We start from the raw sequence: 13,445 nt of genomic DNA, 5'->3' as shown, positions 1-13,445 counted from the left end.
AATCTGTACTTTTTCCGTCAGTGCACCTCCCATCAGAAAGCTTTCAGATGGCCCCTCCTTTTTTTTTTTTTAAGGTTTAATCAAAAAGGGAAATACTCCAAAAGCTTTTCTATCACACCTTAATATTTCACGTGAAATATTATATTTTTTCATATCTAATTAAATTTGTTTGCTTTGAGTATAATGTAATTATAAGTGAAATTTTCATAGCTTGATGTGTTTCGAGGAATTTATGTTAGCGAAGAGTTTTGCCTTAGGAAGGTCAGGTAATCTTTTGTAGCTCAGTTTCTTCATCTATAAACTGAAGGTGTTCTGTGACAGCTAAAGCTCTTTCTAATTCCCCACCTTGAGGATTTCCACTCCTCATTTAAGAAAACATTAAATTTTACACAGCTCTCTGCTGTCACCTGCTGGAAAATTACAGAACCTATTTCTACTTTCTATTCAGTAGCCAGTGAGCTCTCTAGATCCTGTGGCTTGTTTACTTAGTAATTTCAGTCATTAATGAGAATTATAGATTTCTGAGTTTCCCCAATTTCAGTGTTTTCCCAATTTCAGTGTTTTCAATTTCTAAAACAATCCAAATGAATCAAGCCATCTGAGTTGACCATCTGGAAATTAATTTTTTAGCAGTTTTTTTTCCCACAAGTATTTTACATACTTGTCCCGTGTTTTGTAATGACTGTCTCCCCAAAACTACGCACACAGAATTTGCTTTAATAATCGCTGTTGGTGTCGTATTCATGAGATCTGATAAGAAGTACTTAATAGAACAGAAAAGTTTTTTTTTCTTAAAGTATCTTTTAAAGATTTCTGGAACATTTAATTTTTGTCTTCTAAAAGACAAGGGTACAAATGCTCATCTACTTTCACACCCTCACACACAACCTGGAATGCATGTACATTTTTTTTTTTACCTGACTGCTTTATATCTGGAAAGTCTAGTTTTTTAACTGGAAAAGTGTTCCTGAATTAAAGACTAAGTGCTGGCCTTAACTTTTTAATTTTTTTAGGGCAGTTTTAGGTTCACAGCAAAATTGAATGGAAGGTACAGAGATTTTCCATCTGCCCCCACCCCCCCATCCACCCCCCAGCATCAATATCCCTCACCAGAATGTTGCATTTGTTAAACTTGATAGACACAGTATTGTCACCCAAAGTCCACAACACTTTTGGTGTTGTACATTCTAAGGGTTTTGACAACATATAATGACATGTATCCAGTATTACGGTATCATACAGAATAGTTTCCCTGCCCTAAAAATCCTCTGTGCTCTGCCTGTCCATTCCTCCCTCCTCTCTAGCCCCTGGCAACCATTGCTCTTTTTACTGTCCCCATAGTTTTGCCTTTTCCACATGTCATATAGTTGGAATTATACAGTATGTAGCCTTTTCAGATTGGCTTCTTTCACTTAGCAATATGCGTTTAAGTTTCCTCCATGTATTTTTGTAGCTCTTTAGCTCATTTCTTTTTAACACTGAATATTCCATTGTCTGGATATACCACAGTTTATTTATCTATCACCTACTGAAGGACTTGATTGCTTCCAAGTTTTGGCAGTTACGAATAAAGCTGCTATAAACATCCATGTGCAGGTTTTTGTGTGGACATAAGTTTTCAATTCCTTTGGGTAAATACCAAGAAGCATGATTGCTGGATCATATGGTAAGAATATGTTCAGTTTTGTAAGGAATTGCCAAACTGTCTCCCAAAGTGGCTGTACCATTTTGTGTTCCCACCAGCAATAAATGACAGTTCCTATTACTCCACAACCTCCCCAGCATTTGGTGTTGTCAGTGTTTTGGAATTTGGCCATTCTGATAGGTGTGTAATGGGATCTGAATGTTGTTTAAATTTGCAGTTCCCTGAAGACATATGATGCATGCATCTTTCATATGTTTATTTTCCATTTGTATATCTTCTTGGGTATCTGTTCAGTTCATTGTTTAATTGGGTTGTTCATTTTCTTACAATTTTAAGAGTTTTTCGTATATTTGGGGTAACAATCCTTTATCAGACATGTCTTTTGCAAATATCTGCTCCCAGTTTGTGACTTATTGGCCTTAATTTTTTTTTTTTTTTTTTTTTTTTTTGCGGTCCGCGGGCCTCTCACTGTTGTGGCCTCTTCCGTTGCGGAGCACAGGCTCCGGACGCTCAGGCTCAGCGGCCATGGCTCACGGGCCCAGCCGCTCCGCGGCATGTGGGATCCTCCCGGACCGGGGCACGAACCCGTGTCCCCAGTATCGGCAGGCGGACTCTCAACCACTGCGCCACCAGGGAAGCCCGGCCTTAATTTTTAAAACAAAACCATTTTCCAGAATTCTCAACACAATGCTAAAAGTACAGCCCAAATAATTCAATTATAAAATATAAAATATGGGATTAAATTTATTGCCAGTTGGACATGAAAAGATGCTCAACATTGCTAATTATTAGAGAAACACAAGTCAAAATCACAGTGAGGTATCACTTCACACAGGCCAGAATGGCTATCATCAGAAAGTCTACAAATAATAAATGCTGGAGAGGGTGTGGAGAAAAGGGAACCCTCCTACACAGTTGGTGGGAATGTAAATTGGTGCAGCCACTATGGAGAACAGTATGGAGGTTCCTCAAAAAACTTAAAAATATAGCTACCATATGATCCAGCGATCCTTCTCCTGGGCATATATCTGGAAAAGATGAAAACTGTAATTCAGGGAATTCCCTGCCTGTCCAGTGGTTAGGACTCCACGCTTCCACTGCAGGGGACACGGGTTTGAGATCCCTGGTCCGGGAATTAAGATCCCACAAGTCGTGCGGCCAAGCAACAACAAAAAAAACAACCTCTAATTCAAAAAGATACATGCACCCCAATGTTCACAGTAGCACTATTTACAATAGCCAAGACATGAAAGCAACCTAAGTGTCCATCAACAGATAAATGGATAAGAAGATGTGCTTCATATATACAATGGAATATTAGCCATAAAAAGAATGAAATAATGCCATTTGCAGCAACATGGATGGATCTAGAGATCATCATACTAAGTGAAGTCAGACAGAGAAAGACAAATATTATATGTCATTTATGTGTGGAATCTAAAAAATAATACAAATGAATTTATTTACAAAACAGAAACAAGATATTCAGTGTTGTAGATGGAAATTGCCCAATATTTATTCTATTTAGTTAGCTAAATATTTACATTCTTGTAACTTTCTGTGGTGTTTTGTGGCTTTTATTCTATGGACCATGAACAATGGGCCCAATAACTATGAGTGTGGATGGAGTTTTGTTTCCTTAGAATAATGGAGATGTAGGTATCAGACGCCATAGCCAAGATAGTGTGCTAACATGTTAATTTATGAAGGATGGTCTGTGGAACCTACACTACCAGCTAAACTTTTAAATCCTGTTTATTTGTAAAGCTAATATGTCCTAGATCCAATTATTAAAAATTCTCAAGTCTCGGCTCAACTTACAAAGTCTGATTTGAATGTTACCCATAAATTAAAAATGACTTCCTCTCTGTCATTAAATATTAAATATTTCTCATTAAATATTCCCCAGAATGTATTCATTATCAAGAAAATGTTAATCTTCGCCTCTTTGTTTTAACTCAATTGAAATGCCAGGGCCCAACAGTGAGAGCAAGCTGAGCATCTGTATTTCCAGATAAAAGTCGTTATCGATGTTTAAACTCATTGTGTGATCTGTGATGTTGGAAATATTTTAGCCCAAAACGGCTGTGTGTCTAAAAAAAAAAAAAAAAAAAAAAAAAAAAAAAAAAAAAAAAAAACAGAAACAGATTCACAGACATAGAGAACAAACTTATGGTTACCAAAGGGGAAAGCCGGGGGAGGGATAAATTAGGAGTATGGGATTAACAGATACACACCACTGTATATAAAACAGATAAGCAACAAGGATTTACTGTATAGCACAGCGAGCTATATTCAATATCCTTTAATAACATATAATGGAAAATAATCTGAAAAAATATATATAATTGAATCACTTTGCTGTACACCTGAAACTAACACAACACTGTAAATCAATTATACTTCAATTTTTAAAAAAATTTATTGCCAGTTGGGGTTGAGTTGGTTTCTGAGAGTGGGAGCCAATAGCTAGTCCCTTCATATCTGAATCCTCACTATCTCAGGGGCTTTTTTGTATAGCTGCCTGGAGCTTGATGCAATCTAAGGGGTAATAAAATCAGAATCCTGGGGAATTCCCTGGCGGTCCAGTGGTTAGGACTCTGTGCTCTCACTGCCCAGACTAACATCCCACAAGCCATTAGGCCAAAAAAAAAAGTTCAGAATCCTACACCTTTCTAAAAACTAATCTTGAGGGAGGGCTCCTTTTGAAAGGAGATCAGAAAAAGATTTTGGGAAAAGGGCACAGTGCCCACTAACTGCTGTGCTATTTGTTCCTTGGCCTCATAATTTCCCAGACAGAGCTATCAACTGGCTTAAATATTTGAGTACATTTATTTATTGCTATATTTCAGTTTATGACAATACTCGTTTAAAAATATCCAAAACACCTTTTCAACCCTTCTCCATCTCTTCCATTTGTGCTACAGTAATATACAACAGTGTACATTTTAAATATTTTTTCTAATAATGCAAATAATATGGACTCAATACAGAGAACTTGGAAAACCCCGAAATGCACAAAACAAAAAAGAACTTACTTAAATCTCCCTTAATATTGCCATGCAAAAATAACTACTGCTGGGCTTCCCTGGTGGCGCAGTGGTTGGGAGTCCGCCTGCCGACGCAGGGGACACGGGTTCGTGCTCCAGTCCGGGAAGATCCCACGTGCCGCGGAGCGACTGGGCCTGTGAGCCATGGCCGCTGAGCCTGCATGTCCGGAGCCTGTGCTCCGCAACGGGAGAGGCCACGGCAGTGAGAGGCCCGTGTACCGCAAAAAAAACAAAAAAAAACAAAAAATTACTGCAGACATATTACTAGTGTCATTCCTCCTGTTACCTGAAAACTGGGTTCGCCTCTTAGTGGGTGTTGAGCCAAAAGACACACCCAGGCCAAAGATAGGGAGAAAGAGGGATTTATTACTTGCAGCAAGTGGAGAACACTAGGGATCTTTCCCAAAGCAGTATCTCCCCAAACAGCAAAATTGGCTAAGAGTTTAAGCTAAGGGTACATGCATATTTATGAAGGGGTCTGAGCAGAGAAGTCAGCATAGCATTGGGACAAAGGTCAACAAGAGTTCAAGCTTTAGTTGATTAAAGCCAAGAGGGTCAGAAGATGTCAACATCATCATCCCTTAAGATTCCAGTTGATCTGATGAGCGCTTGACAGGGGGTGGGGTGGGGTGGGGTGGGGCGTGGTTTGAATTCAGGGTTTGAATTCTGCAAAACAGCTCAAGAAAGTGCTTCAGGCCAATCTTTACCTTTGAAACAGAACCTGGAGTATTTACAACTGATTTATTATCTTTAATATTGCTACTTATCTTGCCTGATAACAGTTTGTTCTTTTGTTCCCTTAAGATCTTTATTACCGAGACCTGTTCAAGGGCAACCACTGTGACCAGACTTAGATCGCAAAATGACTTAAGCCTCAAATGGCTTCTCGTGTCAAAAGGCTGTATCTGGTTCTCTGTCTCTGGGGGCCCCCCTACCCTATCAGCTTACACTTCCAGTATTTTATATACTTATATATACTTTTTTTCATTTTAAAATAGTATAATACCACACACATTACTTTAAAATAGACTTTTCTTCTCTCTCTCTCTTTTTTTTTTCCTTCTTTTTATATAGTAGACTTTTTAACATAGCACTTTTCCAGGCAAAATTTGACATGACCCAAACGTAATCACTAAAACTGGCTTCATGCCGGGAAGGACACTGGAGTTGAAAATCTTGGGAAAGACACAACTTGTCGGGCCTTGGTGTCCTTGTCTGAAAAGTGAAGAATTTCTTGCTATTCTCCTGCCAAAGCCTTTTATTGGATGAAATCTTGTCACCATGTTACATCCTAAGGACTCTATGTAACAGTCCCTGGTTCCACATACCCTGAGTTTATACATCTTTTTATTCTCGTGTGTATATTTTTCTCTGACTGCCCTATACAAATCACTTGAATCTGCCTTATTATTTTTGCTGGCAATTTTTTGTGATTCAGCTGACTAGTCTTTAAACATGAAGAATCAAAAAAGAAAATATCCATCTTTTCCATTAAAAAAAATGAGGACAAAAGAGAAGGTAAAAAGTCCCCAATCTGTGGGCTTTACTCTTAGTATTTAAAGAAATAAATGCACAAAAGTAAAGGACAAAAAACTGTTTCAATTCAATTCAACCAATTATGATTTAGTCAGAAGAAAAGGTAACAGACTTAGGGACCAAAATAAAGCAACATCTAGAGAAGATGAGAAATATATCAGAAGGATGGAATAGGATTTGGAAATGCCAAGGAAATCAAATTAGAAAGGAAATTACTTTGTCTAAAGAAGGGAATTTAGAAGTAGCTTTAGTTATTTTCAATTATATAACAGATATAAGCCAACTATGTGTTTTCTCTATCAAGAACCAACAGGAAATGGATTTAGCCTCTTAGATTAATTTGGACATTAAAAAACTGTTCACTAAGGGTTGGGAAATCAGAAAGTAAAATGTGGAAAATGTGCTTATTTTTTGTACAGGGACTGCTGTTGTACTCTGATATCTGCTCTTCCCTTCTTATATAGTAATAGAATCCCCTATTTTTAAGCTGGGCACAGGGCCCTCCAAAATATTTCTCAGTTAGGACTGACTATGTTACTAAATTCTGGCCAAATCCATGTCAAGGGAAGAGTCTTTGAAGTGTCAGGGAGAAGTCCCTTCTTCCCCCTTTCCTCCTCCCTGCTGACTGGAATGTGAATATGATAGCTTGAACTCAAGCAGCCATCTTGGGCCATGAGGTGGGAGCCACAGGTTGAGGATGTGGAGCAACAAGATAGAAGGAGCCTGGGTTCCAGATGATTGTGGAGCCGCCACACCAGTCCCGATTACTTATCTCAAAATGTTGTTTATATAAGAAAAATAAACTTCTATCTTGTTTAAGCTACGGTAGTTTGGAGTTTTCTATCACTTGAAGCTTACCCTAATTTTAAGTGCTATCTTCTTAAAACCAGAATTTGAGAAAGTTTATCCTCAGATGAATATACAAAGTGCTCCTTGCAGCACTGTTTAATATTAAAAAATTGGAAACAAACTAGTGATGCTGAACCAATTAAACAAATGTACGATATATCTTTATAGTGAAATACCATGTAACTAGTAAAAGGGGTGATATAGATCTATATTTATTGGCCAGGAAAGATTCCAACAGGAAGGAGATGTACCGAAGTGATATCAGTGGTTATCTCCAGGTAGAAAGGTTAGGTTGATTTAGATTTGATTCCTGCTACATGTGACTCCAGGATGGGTGCTTGTGACCATGAGCCACTGGAAGACAGAATCCGTACTTACCCTGCAATTAACACGGGGCTTGGCAGAAAATGAGCACGGATCATAAATAATGAATGAACCAACAGAGGAGGAATAGATTACAGAGGACGCTGAAGAAATGGCAGAGGGATTTGAGTTTGATGTGGCTGACAAGGCAAGGTCACCATAGGTTCCTGGGATGGGGAATGACAAGGTGGACACACAGTACTTCTACCTAAACTAGATTGCTAATCCAGCGGACACATGGCTGAAATCAGCAGCACCGGGCCCAGCTGACCACTCTCGTTCTTTTTTTTTTTTTTTTTTTCAGTACGCGGGCTTCTCACTGTTGTGGCCTCTCCCATTGCAGAGCACAGGCTCTGGACGCGCAGGCTCAGCGGCCCAGCCGCTCCAGGGCATGTGGGATCTTCCCGGAGTGGGGCACGAACCCGTGTCCCCTGCATTGGCAGGCGGACTCTCAACCACTGTACCACCAGGGAAGCCCCACCACTCTCGTTCTTGAAGCACTCCCTTTCAAGCCTTCTCTGTGACTACATTCTTTCCTGGTTTTCTCCAGTTTACTCCACTAGATACTCCTTTTCAATCTCCTTGGAGAACTTGTCTTCCTTTTCCCAATCTCTGAAGGTCACTTTTCTTCTATTGCAGAAAACTCTTAAATTTATATATCCAGCCCAGATTTTTTTCCTCCAATCTCCAGATGTAGTTCAACTGCCTCCTTGATATCTCCCTTGGATGTCTCATAGACATATCAAGTTTACCATCTGCAAAATTAAACTTTTAATTTTCGGCTAGAAAAACTCCTCCCCACTGGCATATCACAGTAAATGGGATTACCATCCACTCTCTTATTAAAGTTAGAAGCCTGGGAATCATCCCTATCTCCTTCCTTCTCCTGCCTCCCATATCCAATACATCAGCAAATTCAGTTACTTTTATCCCCAAATATATCTCAAACCTGTCTCTCCAAGGCCACCACTCCAGCCCTGCACAACATCCTACCTAACATATCTTACCTCTTCTTCTCTCACCCACCTCGTTCATTCTCCACATAAAAGCCAGAGCAATCTTTAAGTGATGTAAATCAGATTGTATCACTGCTTAAAACTCCTCCATGACTTTCCATGACGCTTTGAATAAAATCCAGACTTCTCATCACTCTGTACCTTGGTATCCACTAGGCACTCATAGCCCACAGCATAGGGGCTGAGACCTTGTCACAGACCTAGTAAAAAATGCTTGAGACAGGGGAGAAAAAAAGGAACTGGCTCCAAAAAAACTTTGTAAGTCAAAATTAATGAATATTTGTAACTGCATGATATATGTCAATTAATCCTAAATTTCATCTCAACCTTTATGAAGTTATTTATATATTTTATTTTACTGAGGGATGTGGGTACATATTAATTTCTTGGATATAATGTGGAGTGGGTCCCCAAAAGCAGGAGTATAGAGAGCCTTCAGGGGGTCGAAAATGGCCCTCATTTAAGGTCCTGCACATCCCCATCTATGCTGCCTTCTCCACGGTCTCCATGAGGCCATTCCTAATTGCTCACTAAACTCAACCAGCCAGCCTTGCAAATGCCTAGAACATACCAAGATCTTTCCTGCTGTTCCATTTTCTCCCAGCCCTTCTCCTGACTGGCTCCTTCTCCTCCATTAGTTCTCAAATTAAATGCAACCTCCTGAAAGGGACTTTTGTGACCAGTCCATCTAACATAGGTGCACACTCCCTACCCCTCAACCTTCTCATCTTCTGTTGCCTTATTTCCTCCAAAACACTGCTCTCCATCTGCAGTTTATTTTGCCTGTTTATTCTATATTTCCCATTAGATTAATGAGCTCCATCAAGGCAGGAAACTTAAATATCTTGTTCTCTGTTGTATCTTTAGGGCCTACTCCAGTGACTGACCCAGAGCAGGTTTCAACAAATAGCTACTGAATGAATACATGATTGAGAACTTAATCTTTAAGGGAGGAGGACCATGCAAGGAAGATTTGTCTTGGACCCCATCTTGAGATGCCGGAAGCACTCACCCTCCTTTGATTCTAGGCACCCAGATAGGTTTAAAAAGGAACGTTTGGAGGTTTTTCCCAACCGAAGTTTTCATGAAAGCTCTTGTAACCTACCCTCTTCTGGGTCGGGGGGTCGGGGTGGGGGGAGGAATTAAATACCGGCGAAAAACTAGGTTAAAGGGAAAGGAAGTGGTTTGGAGCAGATGTGTGCTGCGCCAGGTTGGGGCTCTTCGTTTTGCACCCTCCCCACCGCGTCTCTAACGGCTCCACCCCTTCCTCTCATCAGCCTGAAGCAAAGGGTGGCTTTAGGCTAAGCTCAGGCTCCAAAGGCCTCGTCCTCGTTAATTATTCATGGTGTAGGCGGGCACTGTGGGTGTCGTTCTTTTAAATATTTATGAGAGGCGGGGCCTCCCTGCCGCTGTGGCTCCTGGGAGGGTTCTAAAATATTCCTGAGGAAGGAGGGTACTATGGGAGCCGAGGTTCTTGCTATTCATGAGGGGGCGGGGCCTCCTTCCCGAAGGGGCTCCTGGGAGGATTCTAAAATATTCTCGAGGCCAAGGGGGCGCCTGGGAGGCTGGAGCTGATACGAGCCGGAACTTCCCTCTTCACGGCGGCAAAACCTTGAGGAAATATTTTTTTTAAACATTAAGAAATTTGAGGATGGTAGGGCAAAACGATTAAGTCCCATTTTCCTGTGACCCTTTAGCCGGAAAACTGTCAAAATCTGTGGTAAAAAGAGATTTTTTCCCCCAATGCTTTCTGGAGATAGTTTCATCTTTACATGGGCTGAAGAGGGTCAAAAACGCACCACAGTGTGGTTTGACTCTTATGTTGACCAGTTTCTCTTTTATGGCCTCCCTAGTTTACCTCTTTGGAGATGTTTTGGGTTACTTCCCGAGCAGATGGGGGTGGGTCTCTTCAAAGGATTTTCTTAGGTTAAAACAAAGTAGAAATCCTAGTGAATTGCTGTTGGACGGTTTTCTCTGAAAAGGGGGGGAAAAGTTCATCCAAGAGGGCCCTCAAAGCCTTTCATACGTGGACAAGAATGAGTGGGGTGGAGTAGAAACATCATCTTTTTTTTTTTTTTTTTTTAAAGCAGAGGTCGTCTTAGAAGCCCATATGATTTAAATTTATTTATTTATGGCTGTGTTGGGTCTTCGTTTCTGTGCGAGGGCTTTCTCTAGTTGTGGTGAGCGGGGGCCACTCTTCATCGCGGTGCGGGTGCCTCTCTCTATCGCGGCCTCTCCCGTTGCGGAGCACAGGCTCCAGACGCGCAGGCTCAGCGGCCATGGCTCACTGGCCCAGTTGCTCCGCGGCATGTGGGATTCCCCCCAAACCAAAGCTCGAACCCGGGTCGCCTGCACTGGCAGGCAGATTCTCAACCACTGCGCCACCAGGGAAGCCCGAAACATCATCTTATTAGGAGTATTTGGGCTCGTGTTTCTCATTCTCTAGAGGGCTGAGAGGAAACCAGAAATAATTTGGAATTACACCTTTAGGGTTTTCAGAAAAGCCTGCTCTCTCCCCCAAAACGTTCAGGTCTGAGGAAAATAAAGAACTGTAAGAGGAGAGTTCAGTTTTAGAAGAATTTGGGTTATTGTGTTTTAATCCTCTCAGAGGTTTAAAAATATATGTAGTGTGTAGTTGACACACTAAAGTCCCCTGGGTATTGGGTGTCAGTGAGTCTCTGAAGAGCCCACAGGCCCTCACCCAAGTCCCAGGTTACCTGGTCCTCAGAGAAACAGAACAAATCCTAGGCCAGATATATATTTTCCTATAATGAAAATGATTTTAAATGCCTACTGCGAAAAGTTAAAAACAATCTTATGGATTAAATAAATTAAGATTCTTCCATTTGATGGAATCCCATGCAGTTCTTAAAATATAAGTACATATACTTGCAGAAGTGTATCTATTAGCATGGAAAGAAATTACAATTCTAATTACAGTTAAAACAAAAAGCAGATTACAAAATAGTGTGAACAGAGATTCCCTCTTTTTTAGTAAAAATGAAATGTATATGTAAAATTCTGAATGATAAACCAAAGTGCTTAATTTTAAATGTTAAAAACCAAATGAATTTAATTTTCTTCTTTTTGTTTTGCTGTATTTTGTAAAATTTTGACAATGCACATGTTACTTGTGTAATTTTAATGATTATTTTAAAATATCTGCTAAATTCAATGCTCATTGAATGCTGAAGCAGAGCGCTATGTATAGTATGGTTTTATTTATTTTTATTTTATTTTATTATTATTTTTTTATTTTGCCGTACGCGGGCCTCTCACTGTTGTGGCCTCTCCCGTTGCGGAGCACAGGCTCCGGACGCGCAGGCTCAGCGGCCATGGCTCACGGACCCAGACGCTCCGTGGCATGTGGGATCCTCCCGGACTGGGGCACGAACCCACATCCCCTGCATCGGCAGGCGGACTCTCAACCACTGTGCCACCAGGGAAGCCCTATAGTATGGTTTTAAAGGAGGTTCACAGTATGCTTTTCACTAAGCACTAAGTTTCTTGGCCACATTTTCAAATATATAGCTGATTTTAAATTGATATGACTTGACATGTAACCTTTTAGATGAATAAGTAACAATGTGATTTTTAGAAATTTTCTGACAAAAGGAGAAAATGCATTTTGGTCAGATATATTTGTAACTCTTTGATGAGATGTCTTAGTGGTTCCTTCAGAAACAAGGAGCCTTAGATTGGAGTTGTACTTATGCATATGTACCTATACATGTATATATACAAAGGACAGTGTTTTCCGAATTGTAGGAGGAGTGACACAAAGTCACTGTGTGTGATGAATAACATTTTTTAAAAGAATTATTGTTTCGTGTAAGTAAATTATCAGTAATTTTAACAAAGTTCCTTCTACGAAATATTCATTTTGAAATAAGTCATGTAGGCCCTTCCTAAGACTTATTTAGTATCTACTATTAACCAAAAGTGGAATTGAAGGAGCAATTATTCATTTATTCTAGTCTTATTAGTTTTACAAAACTGATTTCATTGCACATAATTGGTAATCATAATGCAATCATCTTAATCTGTTATAGCAAGTAAATTTTAAAAGCTGTAAACTAAAATCTCTATTTTTAATCTCTTTTGTCTTTATTGTTTTAACAAAACATGTCAGTACTCAGTTTTAAAGAAACAGAGAAACGTTACTACAAATTTTTAATATTACAGTAATACTTTGATTTTTTTAAGAATGTAAAGATTGTAAAAGCAACATACTAATTGACGAATATTGAATTTGTTATTTTTTTGTGTTAAATCTTTTACTTTTTAAAAATATCACATTTCTTTTTTTTTTTAATTTTATTTATTTATTTATTTTTGGCTGCATTGGATCTTCGTTGTTGCACGCGGGCTTTCCCTAGTTGCGGCGAGCAGGGGCTACTCTTTGTTGCGGTGCTCAGGCTTCTCATTGCGGTGGCTTCTCTTGTTGCGGAGCAAGGGCTCTAGGCACGTGGGCTTCAGTAGTTGTAGCATGCAGGCTCAGTAGTTGTGGCACATGGGCTTAGTTGCTCTGCGGCATGTGGGATCCTCCCAGACCAGGGCTCAAACCCATGTCCCCTGCATTGGCAGGCGGATTCTTAACCACTGTGCCACCAGGGAAGCCCCTTTAAAAATGTTACATAAAAATGTCACATTTCTTTTCTTAGAATATATCTCATCCAAATACACATCTCATTTTCTGCTAAAGCTCTATCTAAAATATTTGGCTAAGAGGGAAAAGATTTTTAAGTATTTCATATCATGCTGAGATGAATAAATAGACTCTACTGGTTGGAACTCCATAAATTAGACATCACATTAAAAGTTTAGTAAATACAGGGCTTCCCTGGTGGTGCAGTGGTTGAGAGTACGCCTGCTGATGCAGGGGACACGGGTTCGTGCCCCGGTCCGGGAAGATCCCACATGCCGCGGAGCGGATGGGCCCGTGAGCCATGGCCGCTGAGCCTGCGCGTCCAGAGCCTATGCTCG

The 13,445-nt window shown here is 40.1% G+C and overlaps 1 protein-coding gene across 1 annotated transcript in view; it reads left to right on the top strand.

Annotated features, from left to right (window-relative positions):
• Window positions 1–10,049: 10,049 nt before the first annotated feature.
• The window catches only part of FBXO47 (F-box protein 47), a 22,102-nt gene continuing 18,706 nt past the window's right edge, over window positions 10,050–13,445 (top strand). Inside the window, exon 1 of the mRNA XM_007465149.1 lies at window positions 10,050–10,179. The gene's annotated coding sequence lies outside the window, so the exon portion shown is untranslated. The remainder of the gene's footprint in view (window positions 10,180–13,445) is intronic.

Source organism: Lipotes vexillifer, unplaced genomic scaffold (genome assembly GCF_000442215.2).
Source record: "Lipotes vexillifer unplaced genomic scaffold, Lipotes_vexillifer_v1.1 scaffold591, whole genome shotgun sequence".
NCBI lineage: Eukaryota > Metazoa > Chordata > Mammalia > Artiodactyla > Lipotidae > Lipotes > Lipotes vexillifer.
The sequence above is the reverse complement of the archived record's forward strand: the minus strand, read 5'-3'. Positions and strand labels throughout refer to the sequence as shown.